The sequence below is a fragment of the Sus scrofa genome, chromosome 6, assembly GCF_000003025.6.
Source record: "Sus scrofa isolate TJ Tabasco breed Duroc chromosome 6, Sscrofa11.1, whole genome shotgun sequence".
Classification (NCBI taxonomy): Eukaryota; Metazoa; Chordata; class Mammalia; order Artiodactyla; family Suidae; genus Sus; species Sus scrofa.
The window spans coordinates 128,143,741-128,155,572 of NC_010448.4; positions in this window are offsets into that span (position 1 = coordinate 128,143,741).

Sequence of the window (11,832 nt, forward strand, 5' to 3'; positions counted from 1 at the left end):
TTGCAGTTTTTTCCCCTTGTAGTTGATTTCTTATTTCATGGCATTTTGGTCAGAAAAGATGCTTGGTATGATTTCAATATTCTTAAATTTATTGAGGCTTGCTTTGTGGCCCAGCATGTTATCTATCCTGGAGAATGTTCCATGAGCCCTTGGAAAATATTGTATGTTCTGCTGCTTTTGGATGGCGTGCTCTATATATATCAATTAAGTCTCTCTGGTCTTATGTGTTATTTGAGGGCTTTGTTTCCGTATTGATTTTCTATCTGGATAATCTGTCCATTGATGTAAGTGGGTTATTAAAGTCCCCCACTATTATTTTTTTACTGTCAATTTCTCCTTTTATGTCTATTAATATTTGCCTTAAATATTGCTATACTCCTATGTTGGTTGCATATATATTTACAATTGTTATATCTTCTTCTTGGATCAATCCCTTTATCATTATGTACTGTTCTTTATCTCTTGTAACAGTCTTTATTTTAAATTCTGTTTTGTCTGACATAAGTATTTTTACTCCAGCTATGTGTATCTAGCTAGACCTGAAGTGGGGGGGTCTCTTCAGCATATATATGGATCTTGTTTTTATATCCATTCAGCCAGTTTATATCTTTTGGTTGGAGCATTTCATTCTTTTACATTTAAGATAATTCTTTTTTTTTTTTTTGGTCTTTTTGGCATTTCTTGGGCCACTCCTGTGGCATACGGAGATTCCCAGACTAGGGGTCAAATCTGAGCTGTAGCCGCTGGCCTACACCAGAGCCACAGCAACATGGGATCCAAGCTGTGTCTGTGACCTACACCACAGCTCACAGCAATGCCAGATCCTTAACCCACTGAGCAAGGCCAGGGATCAAACTTGCAACCTAATGGTTCCTAGACAGATTTGTTAACCACTGAGCCACGATGGGAACTCCCAAGATAATTCTTGATATGTATGTTCTTATTGCCGTTTTGTTAACTGTTTTGGATTTGTTTTTGTGGGTCTTTTTTCTTCCTTTCTTCTTTTGTTCTTCTTTCTTGTGATTTGATGATTATCTTTAATGTTGTGTTTGGATTCCTTTTTCCTTTTTGTGTGTATATCTATTGTAGATATTTGGCTTGCAGTTACCATAAGGTTTTGATGTAGCAGTCTGTATATATATATGATTGTTTTAAGTTACTGTTCTCTTAAATTTCAAATGCATTTCAGACATTCTGCATTTGTACTCTCATCCTCTTACGATTACTGGTTTAGATATTACATTTGTGTGGTTGGTGTCCCACTTTTACTGTTTATTTGCCTTTACTGGTGAGCCTTCCTGTTTCATAAATTTTTTGTTTATAGATGTGGTCTTTCTTTTCCACCTGGAGAAGTTCCTTTAGCATTTGTTGTAAAGGCTAATTTGGTGGTGTGGAATTTTTTTTTTAGCTTTTGCCTGTTTGTAAAGCTTTTGATTTCTCTGTCAAATCTGAATGAGATCCTTGCTGGACAGAGTACTCTTTGTTGTAGGTTTCCCCCTTTCATCACTTTAAACATGTCATGCCACTCTCTTCTGGTCTACAGCGTTTCTGCTGAAAAATCAGCTGATAACCTCTTGGGGATTCCCTTATATGTTATTTGTTGCTTTTAATATTTTCTCTTTAATTTTTGTCATTTTGATTACTATGTGTCTTGGCATATTTTCCCTTGTATTAACACTGTCTGGGACTCTCTGTGCTTCCTGGACTGGTGACAGTTTCCTTTCCAATCTTAGGGAAGTTTTCAGCTATTATTATCTTCAAAAACTTTCTTTTGCCCCTTTCTATTTTTCTGCTGGGACCCCTATAATGTGAATGTTTGTGGTTTGACATTGTCCCAGAGGTCTCTTAAACTATTCTCATTTCTTTTCATCCTTTTTAAAGATTTTTAGTTTTTTTTATGGCCACACATATGGAAGTTCCTGGGCCCGGGATTGAGTCAGAACTGTAGCTGTGACCTATACTGCAGCTGCTGCAATGCTGGATCCTTTAACCCACTATGCTGGGCCAGGGATCAGACTTGTGCCTTTGTGGTGACCTGAGCCATTGCAGTCAGATTCTTAAACCACAGTGGGAACTCCCATTCTTTTAAAAAATTCTGTTCTGTGGCAATGATTCCCATCACTCTCTTCCAGCTTTTCTGCTTCTCTGCCTCATTTATTCTGCTGTTGATTCTTTCTAATATATTTTTTTTCATTTCAGTTCTTTTATTTTTCAGCTCTGATTGGTTGTTCTTTATATTTTTTTTCTTTTTTTTTTTGGTCTTTTTTTTTTTTTTTTTGTATTTTCTAGGGCCGCACCCGTGGCACATGCAGGTTCCAAGGCTAGGGGTCTAATTGGAGCAGTAGCCACTGGCCTATGCCAGAGCCACAGCAACGTGGGATCTGAGCCATGTCTGCGACCTACACCACAGCTCATGGCAATGCTGAATCCTTAACCCACTGAACAGGGCCAGGGATCAAACCCACAACCTCATGGTTCATAGTTGGATTTGTTAACCACTGAGTCACAACAGGAACTCCTTGTTCTTTATATTTTCTAACTCTTTCTTAAAAACTTTTTGTAACTTCTCACTCTGTGCATCCTCTTTTCCTGAGTTCTTTGATCATCTTTACAATTATTACTTTGAACTCCTTCTGGGGTAGATTTCCTATCTTTTTTTTTTTTGTCTTTTTGCCTTTTTTAGGCATATGGTAGTTCCCAGGCTAGGGGTCTAATCAGAGCTGTAGCTGCTGGCCTACACCAGAGCCACAGCAACATGGGATCCGAGCCACGTCTGCAACATACACCACAGATCACATCTATGCTAGATCCTTAACCCACTGAACAAGTCCAGGGATCAAACCAGCAACCTCATGTTTCCTAGTTGGATTCGTTAACCACTGCACCATGACGGGAACTCCCTAGATTGGTTATCTTCATGTCACTTAATTGTTCTTCTGGGGTTTTATTTTGTTCCTTCATCTGGAGTATATTTTTTGATGTCTCATTTTGCCTAAATTTCTATTTGTATTTTTTTTTTCTTTTTGGCTGCCCTACAGCATATGGAATTCTCAGGTCAGGGATTGGCAGTGCCAGATCCTTATTAATCCACTGTGCCAGGCTGAGGATTGAACCTGCATCCCAGCACTCTTGAGATACCACTGATCATGTTGCACCACAGTGCATACTCCTCTGTATTTTTATGTATATGGATGGTTAGTTATGTTTCCCAACCTTGGAAAAGTTGGCCCTCTGTCAGGGATGTCCTCTATGTCCCAGCAGTACATTCCCCTCTCATCACCCAAGGGCCAGGCACCAGCTGGTTCCAGTGTAAGTTTTGATCTGTGTTTGTGGACTTGGTTACTCAGGCTACTGGATCATAGTTTTCTTGCTTCTGTTGTCTGCCCCTTAGTTGGTGAGGCTTGCCTAGGTGCTTGTGCATGCTTTCTGGTGGAGGTGCCCCTGCTGGTGGGTGGAGCTGAGTCTTGGCCCTGTGGTGCACAGGGTTGTGTCAAGGGACATGTCTAGAGGTGGCTGTAGGTTCAGGAAGTCTGTCTTTTTTTTTCTTTTTTGTCTTTTGAAGGCTGCATCCATGGCATATAGAAATTCCTAGGCTAGGTTGTAAAATCAGAGATTTAGCTGCTGGCCTACACCACAGCCACAGCAACACCAGATCTGAGGCACATCTACAACCTATGCCACAGCTCATGGCAATGCTGGATCCTTAACCCACTGAGTGAGGCCAGGGATTGAACCTGCATCCTCATGGATACTAGTTGGATTCATTACTGATGATCTAAAATGGGAATTCCTCAGGAAGTCTTTAGGAAGCCTGTCTTCTGATTTGTATCCTGAGGCCTGTGGCCTGTTGATTGTTTGGCCTGAGGTGTCCCTGTACTGGAGCATACAGGCTGTTGGTGGAGCCAGGTCTTGGTGCCAAAATGGCAGCCTCCAGGAGAGCTCACACCGATGAATATTTCTTAGTACCTCTGCCACCAGTGTCCTTGTACCCACAGTGAGCCACAGCCATGTGAAACCCTCTAGGACCAGCAGGTAGGTCTGGCTCAGGCTCTTATAATGTCACTGCTTTCTCCTTGGGTCTCAGTGCATACAAGACCTTGTGTGTGTCTTCTAAAAGTACAGTATCTGCATCCCCCAGTCCTGTGGAGCTCCTGCAAACAAGCCCCACTGGCCTTCATGGCCAAATGCTCTGGGTGCCCCTCCTTCTGATGCCAGGCCCCCAGGCTGGTGAGCCTGATATGGGTGTCAGAACTCTCACCTCTGAGGGAGAATTTCTATGATATAATTACTCTCCTTGGAGTTCCTGTTGTGGCTCAGTAGTTAACAAATCTGACTAGGAACCATGAGGTTGTGGGTTCGATCACTGGCCTTGCTCAGTGGGTTAAGGATCCGGTGCTGCTGTGATCTGTGGTGTAGGTTGCAGACTCAGCTCAGACTCCACATTGCTGTGGCTGTGGTGTAGGCTGGTGGCTATAGCTCTGATTAGACCCCTAGCCTGGGAACCTCCATATGCTGTGGAGCGGCCCTAGAAAAGGCAAAAAGACAACAAAAAGATTACTCTCCAGTTTGTGGTTCACCCACGCAGGGGGTGTGGGATTTGATTATATTGTGAGTGTGCCCCTCCTACTGTCTGCTTGGTTTCTTCTTTATGCCTTTGGATGTAGAGTTTCTTTTTTGGTAGGTTCCAGTCTTAAAATTTTTAAAAATTACTCAATGAAATTTATAGTTGTACAATGATCATCACAACCCATTTTTTTTTATAGCATTTCCATCACAAACCCCCAGCTCATCACCCCTCCTCTAAACCTCCCTCCCTTGGATATCATAAGTTTTTTTTTTGTTTGTTGTTTTGCCTTTTCTTGAGCCGCTCCCACGGCATGTGGAGGTTCCCAGGCTAGGGGTCTAATCGGAGCTATAGGCACCGGCCTACGCCAGAGCCACAGCAACTTGGGATCCAAGCTGCATCTGCAACCTACACCACAGCTCACAGCAATGGCGGATCCTTAACCCACTGAGCAAGGCCAGGGATCGAACCTGCAACCTCATTGTTCCTAGTCGAATCCGTTAACCACTGCGCTATGACGGGAACTCCTGGAAACATAAGTTTTTTGAAGTCTATGAGTCAGTGTCTGTTCTGCAAAGAAGTTCATTGTGTCCTTTTTTCAGGTTGCACATGTAAGTGATAGCATATGATGTTTGTGTCTCAGTGTCTGTCTGACTTCACTTAGCATGATAATTTCTAGGCCCATCCATGTTGCTGCAGATGCCATTATTTCTTTCCTTTTAATGGCTGAGTGATATTTTATTGTGTATATGTATCACATCTTCTTTATCCACTCCTCTGTTGGTGGACATTTAGGTTGTTTCCATGTTTGGGCTATTGTATGTAGTACTGCAGTGAACGTTGGAGCACATGTATCTTTTTGAGTGATGGTTTTCTCTGAATAGATGCCCAGGAGTGGGATTGCTATAATTCTGTTTTTAGTTTTTTGAGGAATCTCCATACTGTTTTCCACAGTGGTTGCACCAATTTACATTCCTGCCAACAGTGTAATGGGGTTCCCTTTCTCTACACCCTCTCCAGCACTTATTGTTTGTAGACTTTGGGATGATGGCCATTCTGGCCAGGATAATGTGGTACCTCATCGTGGTTTTGATTTGCATTTCTCTAATCATTAGTGATGTTGAACATCTTTTCATGTGTTTTTTGGCTGTCTGTATGTCTTCTTTGGAGAATTATCTGTTTAGATCTTCTGCCCATTTTTTGATGTGGTTATTATTATTATTATTATTATTTGGTATTGAGCTGCAGGAGGTGTTTATAAAATTTTGGAGATTTACCCTTTGTCATTCACTTCATTTGCAAAGATTTCCTCCCATTCTGTGGGTTGTCTTTTTGTTTTGTTTAGGGTTTCCTTTGCTGTGCAGAAAATTTTAAGTTAAATCCCATTTCTTTATTTTTGTTTTTTGTTTTTATTGTCATTATTCTAGGAGGTGGATCTGAGAAGATATTGTTGTGGTTTATGTCAGAGAGTGGCCTATGTTTTCCTCTAAGAGTTCTATAGTATCTGGTCTTATATTTAGGTCTTTAATCCATTTTGAGTTTATTTTTGTGTATGGTGTTAGGAAGTGTTCTAATTTCATTCCTTTATATGTGGCTGTCCAGTTTTCCCAGCACCACTTATTGAGGGGACTGTCTTTTCTCTATTGCATATTCTTGCAACTTTGTCATAGATTAGTTAACCGTAGGTGCGTGGGTTTAATTCTGGGCTTTCTATCCTGTTCCACTGATCTATATTTCTGTCTTTGTGCTAGTACCGAATGGTTTTGATCCAGTCTTTTTTTTTTTTTTTTTTTTTTTACTCATAAGTTGTTCAGCAGTTAGTTGTGATTTTGGTGTGCTCATGAGATGAAGTGAACTCAAGGTCATTCTACTCCACCATCTTGTCCCCCTAGACTTTGCTTTAAAGTCTGTTTTGCTCATTATAAGTATTGCTACCCAAATTTCTTTTCTTTCCTTTTTTTTTTTTTTTTTTGTTGTTGTTTTAAGGGCCACTCCTGCAGCATATGGAAGTTCCCAGGCTAGTGGTCTAATCAGAGCTACAGCTTCTGTCCTACACCACAGCCATAGCAATGCCAGATCCAAGATGCATCTGCAACCTACACCATAGGTCATGGCAATGCTGGATCCTTAATCCACTGAGCAAAGCCAGGGATCAAATCCGCATCCTCATGGATACTAGACAGGTTTGTTTCCACTGAGCCACAGTGGGAACTTCTGCTACCCAATTTCTTGACATTTCTATTTGCATGAATATCTTTTTCTGTCCCATCACTTTCAGTCTCTATGTGTCTTTAACTCTGAAGCAAGTCTTTTGTAAGCTGCATATAGATGGATCTTGTTTTTAGTCTTTTAATCTTTGTACTAGCTTATTTAAATGGTTGATCCACAGCTTTTACTATTACATTTGACTTTACTAGTGGGATTTTTCCTTTCCTATAAATTCTTATTTATTGTAGTCTTTTATTTTCCACTTAGAGATGACCCTTTAGCATTTCTTTTAGGGCCAGTTTAGTGTTGATAAACTCTTTTTGTTTTTGCTTATCTGAGAAATTCTTTATCTCTCCCTTAATTCTGAATGGTTATTTTGCTAGGTAGAGTATCCTAGTTTATAATTTTTTTCCCTTTAATCACTTTAAATATGGTCATGCTCCTCCCTTCTGGCTTGCAAAATTTCTGCAGAAAAATCAGTCTTTTGGGGGTTCCTTTGTAATTGACTCTTGGTTTTTCTTTTGCTGACATTAGAATTCTTTCTTTAACTTTTGCTATATTAATTATGATATGTGTTGGATTGCATCTCTTTGGGTTCACCTTGTTTGGGACTCTGTTCATCCTCTTCCTGTATGTGTTTCCTTCTTCAGTTTTGGGAAGTTTTCAACAATAATTAACCAATTATATATGTGTGTGTGTGTGTGTGTGTGTGTGTGTGTGTGTGTGTGTGTGTGTATGTATGTATGTATATATTTTTGGTCTTTTTGCCTTTTCTAGGGCTGCTTCCTGCAGCATGTGGAGGTTCCCAGGCTAGGGGTCTAATTGGAGCTGTAGCCACTGGCCTACGCCAGAGCCACAGCAACGTGGGATCCGAGCCGCATCTGCAACCTACACCACAGCTCACGACAATGCCAGATCCTCAACCCACTGAGCAAGGCCAGGGATTGAACCCACAACCTCATGGTTCCTAGTTGGATTCGTTAACCACTGCGCCACAATGGGAACTCCTCCAACCAAATATATTTTTGACCCCTTTTTCTCTTTCTTCTTCTGGCACCCCTATAATTAAAATATTGGTATTCTTTATGTCCCAAATGTTACTTAAACTGCTTTTTTTTATGCTTTTCTTTTTTGTTCTGAATTGGTGACTTCCATTATTCTGTCTTCCAGATCACTTAGGTGTTGTTCTCTTCCACCTAGTCTTCTTTATCATCTAGTCTGTTATTAATTCCTTTTAGTGTATATTTCATTTCCCTTATTGTAGTCTTCAGTTCTGAGGGCTTCTTTTAAATATTTTCTAGTTTCAGCTATAATGGAAAAAATAAAAATCATTATAAAATTAAGAAAAATAAAATTCCTGTAAAAATATTTCTAGTTTCTTTTTTAAATTGTCATATGTCCACCTATTTTTCTCCCCTGATTCAGTCAGTATTCTTATTCCTAATGTTGTGAACTCTTTATCTGGTAAGTTGTTTTTTGTGTTTAATTAGTTGTTTTTACAAGGGTTTTTGTGTTCTTTCATTTGAAACAAATTCTTCTGTCTTCATATTTTGATTAAACTTCTCTGTCTCCATGAAATTAGATGAAACAGTTAATCTACCCCAGTCTTGCCAGTGGTGTCATGTGGGAGCATCCCTATACAATCTGTGTGTTCTGGCTGCTTTGGTGGGAGAGCTCAATCTGAAGTCACATCCCCAGGGTTTGCTGGCAGTTACCACCTTTGTAGAAGGTGGGGCTGGAAGTGGAGGTGCTAGAGCCAGAGCCAGGTGTGAGCTGGGGCTTCTCCTCTGGTAAGTAGCCAGCCTAACCCTATCAGGGGTAAGGGCAGATCCCAGGTGCTGGAGCAAATCCTTGAGGGTCAGGTCTGAACTGGCTCATTCCCTGTAAGTGTGTGTACACTTTCCCCTCCCAGCCTTGGCACCTTTGTCCCAGAGGGGAGCATGCTGGAACAAAAAGGAGCTGAAGTGGGTACCCAATGTGTGCTGAAGTGTGTGCTGGGGCAGCTCTGGCACCGGTCACAGTTCCAGACTACTCCTGATCTGCTGCCCCAATAAATGCCAGTTATGACCACTCTTGGCCTGTTCAGATGCCTTGCCAGCACCACAAGTAGGCACCCTCCTTGGCCACAGCAGCCTTCACCCTAATGAGGAGCTGCACTGCATAGCAAAAGGGACGCGTGTGTGTGCTTAGAGTGGGCCAGGGTGTAGTCTGGGTAGGTCGTGGGAAACTGACCAGGGCCCAGGCTGTTTCAGTCTGCTTCCTCCACTTTGTTTAGGCAGTAAGCAAGTGTGTGCCCACTCTTCACAAGTGGAGTCTAGGTTTGTCACGGGCCTACTGTTAGCCCACTAATGTTCAAACCATCAAGGGGATTCATCCTCCAGGTGTTGGATCCCAGGGCTGGGGTCCCTGATATATGGTTCCAACTACTCATTCCCCAGGTAGTTATCTCCAAGCCTATGTAATTCCCCTTCCTCTTCTGTGTCCTCTTCCAGGGTACAGGTCCCAACCTGATCACTCCTCCCTTCCTGCCTGTGTCTGCATGGCTCTTTCTTACAGCTTTGGTTATGGAAGCATCTTTCTGCTAGTTTCCAGTTAGTTCTCAGGGAGAATTGCTCCTCACGCAGATGTATTTTTGATGTGTTTTAGGGGAGGTGAGCTTCACATCCTCTTCTTCTGCCAAAGTGATAGCCACTGGCAGCAGTTGTTAAAGTATAGAAATACATACAGTTTTGTGGGACTGCTGGCTACCACACCAGGCAATCTGAGGCATTTTCTGGGCAACAGTTGAAAAAATTAGGGCTCTAGTCCAGTTTCTAAACTCCTTTATGGGAGATGTTGGTGGCCGTAGTAATGCAGAGGCAGAGCATGTGATGGTCCCAGCCCAGGTTTTCAGAGAGCACCTCCATTCCAGAGAGGGGGGCCATCTCTCTTAGTGTCCTGGGGTTGGGAGCCTACCCCTGGAAACTCTGTCACAGTCTGGTAGGACCCAGGGATGCAAGTCCACCAACCATATTCAAGGGGCACCTCTGGGCAGCAGCTGCAAAAACTGGGCACCAGATGTAAGAACAGGACCATCAATCACATGAAATAACTCCCCCAATTGATGCCAGCTTTGGTACTAAGTAGAGAGAATGCAGATAGCACCCACCTTTTGAGGTCTCTGGAAAGGTTTATGCTCAGCCCTTAGATCTGTGTTTCATTAGAAGCCTGCCTCTCAGGCCACATCTGTGATGATTAGCTAATAGGTCCCTTTTCCAGAAAGACTGAGCTCCTGAGTCTGTTGCCTCTTGCTGTGCCCAGAGGGTGGCAGCTGTGAGACTCTTTCTTTGATGGTTACAGTCTCTGGGACCTGCACGTGTTAAGGCCCACTGGCAACTTCAGTTAGGTGATGTAGAGGTAACCCCAGGTAGCAACACCAGGCACCTTCCTAGGAGATACCACTGAACTGCAGCAGGGCAGAGGAAGAGTGCAAAGATTGCTCCACCAGCCTCCATTCCCATGGAGCAGCTCTCTAGGCCCTACAAGCATGGATTCCAGAGGCGTGCCCCTCAGACCACAGCTCCTAGATGGCAGATAGACCTCTGCCTCAAAAAGACTGGGCATATGTTTCTGTCTGCTTTCTGCAGTGCCCTGAGGTGGCAGTCTGCCAAGAACTGTCTCTCCAGTTACAGGCCCATGGGGCCCAGGAACACAAGCCCCCAGCCTTCAGAGCCAGGCAATCAAGGGGTATCCCCTGGGCTATAGCCTTAAAAATCAGGCACCAGGTGTAAACATCAGGGCATTAGATGTGTATAAAATCTCTTCTCCAAGGGATGCTGGTGTTGTGGAGTGTGGCAGAAGGCACGTGTGAAGATGTGCACCCTCTAAGGAAAAATAAAAATGATGGTGCTTGCTGGTTCCAGCAAGGCAGAGGGAGCATTCAAAGATGGTATCTACAGAGAAAATAGAGGCAAAAACTAGAGTAACTGAAGTTTATCCGCCAGCTTCAGCCGCGGAAAACAGTGCAACCTGGAGTTTCTCAACAAGCCCAGCTCCTCGGCTGATGCTCTGATTATCTAGTGAATCTCTGCTGTCAAGTCTGGGCCCAAAGAGGGTGCCTCTTGGTCTCTCGTGGATGCGGGGCCACATGGAGTTCAAACCAGATGTTTTGGGGACTCCTCTCAGTGTCCAATGTGGGAGTCCAACCTCTGGCTCCTCCAGGAGAAGCTCTAGGTTTGAGATCCCCTCCTGGTGGCAGCTGGCCATGCCAGGAGTGGGTTTACAGGGATGCGGTATCAGCCTCTCCCATCTGCTTCCATGTGGCTCTTTTCTCCTTTGTCAGTGACGTGAGCCGCTGCTTGGCTAGTTTGAGGTGCTTTTCAGAGGAAATTGTTCCACTGGTGGCTTTGGACGTGTCTGTGGGAGGAGGTGAGCTCAGAATGCTCTTACCTTGCCATCTTCCTCAGCTTCCTCCACTTCAGATCCTGATGGCTAAACTGGGGCTCTGAGGACAATGTCTTTGTTCATAGGAAACTGTCACTGAGGATCCTGGGGCATTGGTTTGGCAGCTTACTCTTCAGATTTTTTTCTTTTTTTCTGTACATACAACTTTTCGTGAGATTGTTTCAAAAGAGAAAAATAATTTCAAAAATGTTCACCCTGGAGTTCCCATTGTGGTGCAGTGGAAACAAATCCAACTAGGAACCATGAGGTTGTGGGTTCGATCCCTGGCCTTGCTCAGTGAGTTAAAGATGCTGCGTTGCCATAAGGTGGCAGACATGGCTCGGATTTGGTGGTGTTGTGGCTGTGGTATAGGCCAGTGGCTACAGCTCCAATTAGACCCCTAGCCTGGGAACCTCCATATGCTGTGGATGCGGCCCTAAAAAGCAAAAAATAAAATAAAACATTTAAAAACAAACAAACAAAACACCCCAAAATGTTCACCCCCTTTGATTCAGTGATTTCACCTAAGAATCTATCCTAGAGAAATAATCAGAAACCTAAGCCACCATGTATGTATGAAGTGTCCATATTTTCTGTAATACAAAAACCACAAATAAGCCAATATCAGGAAAATGGCA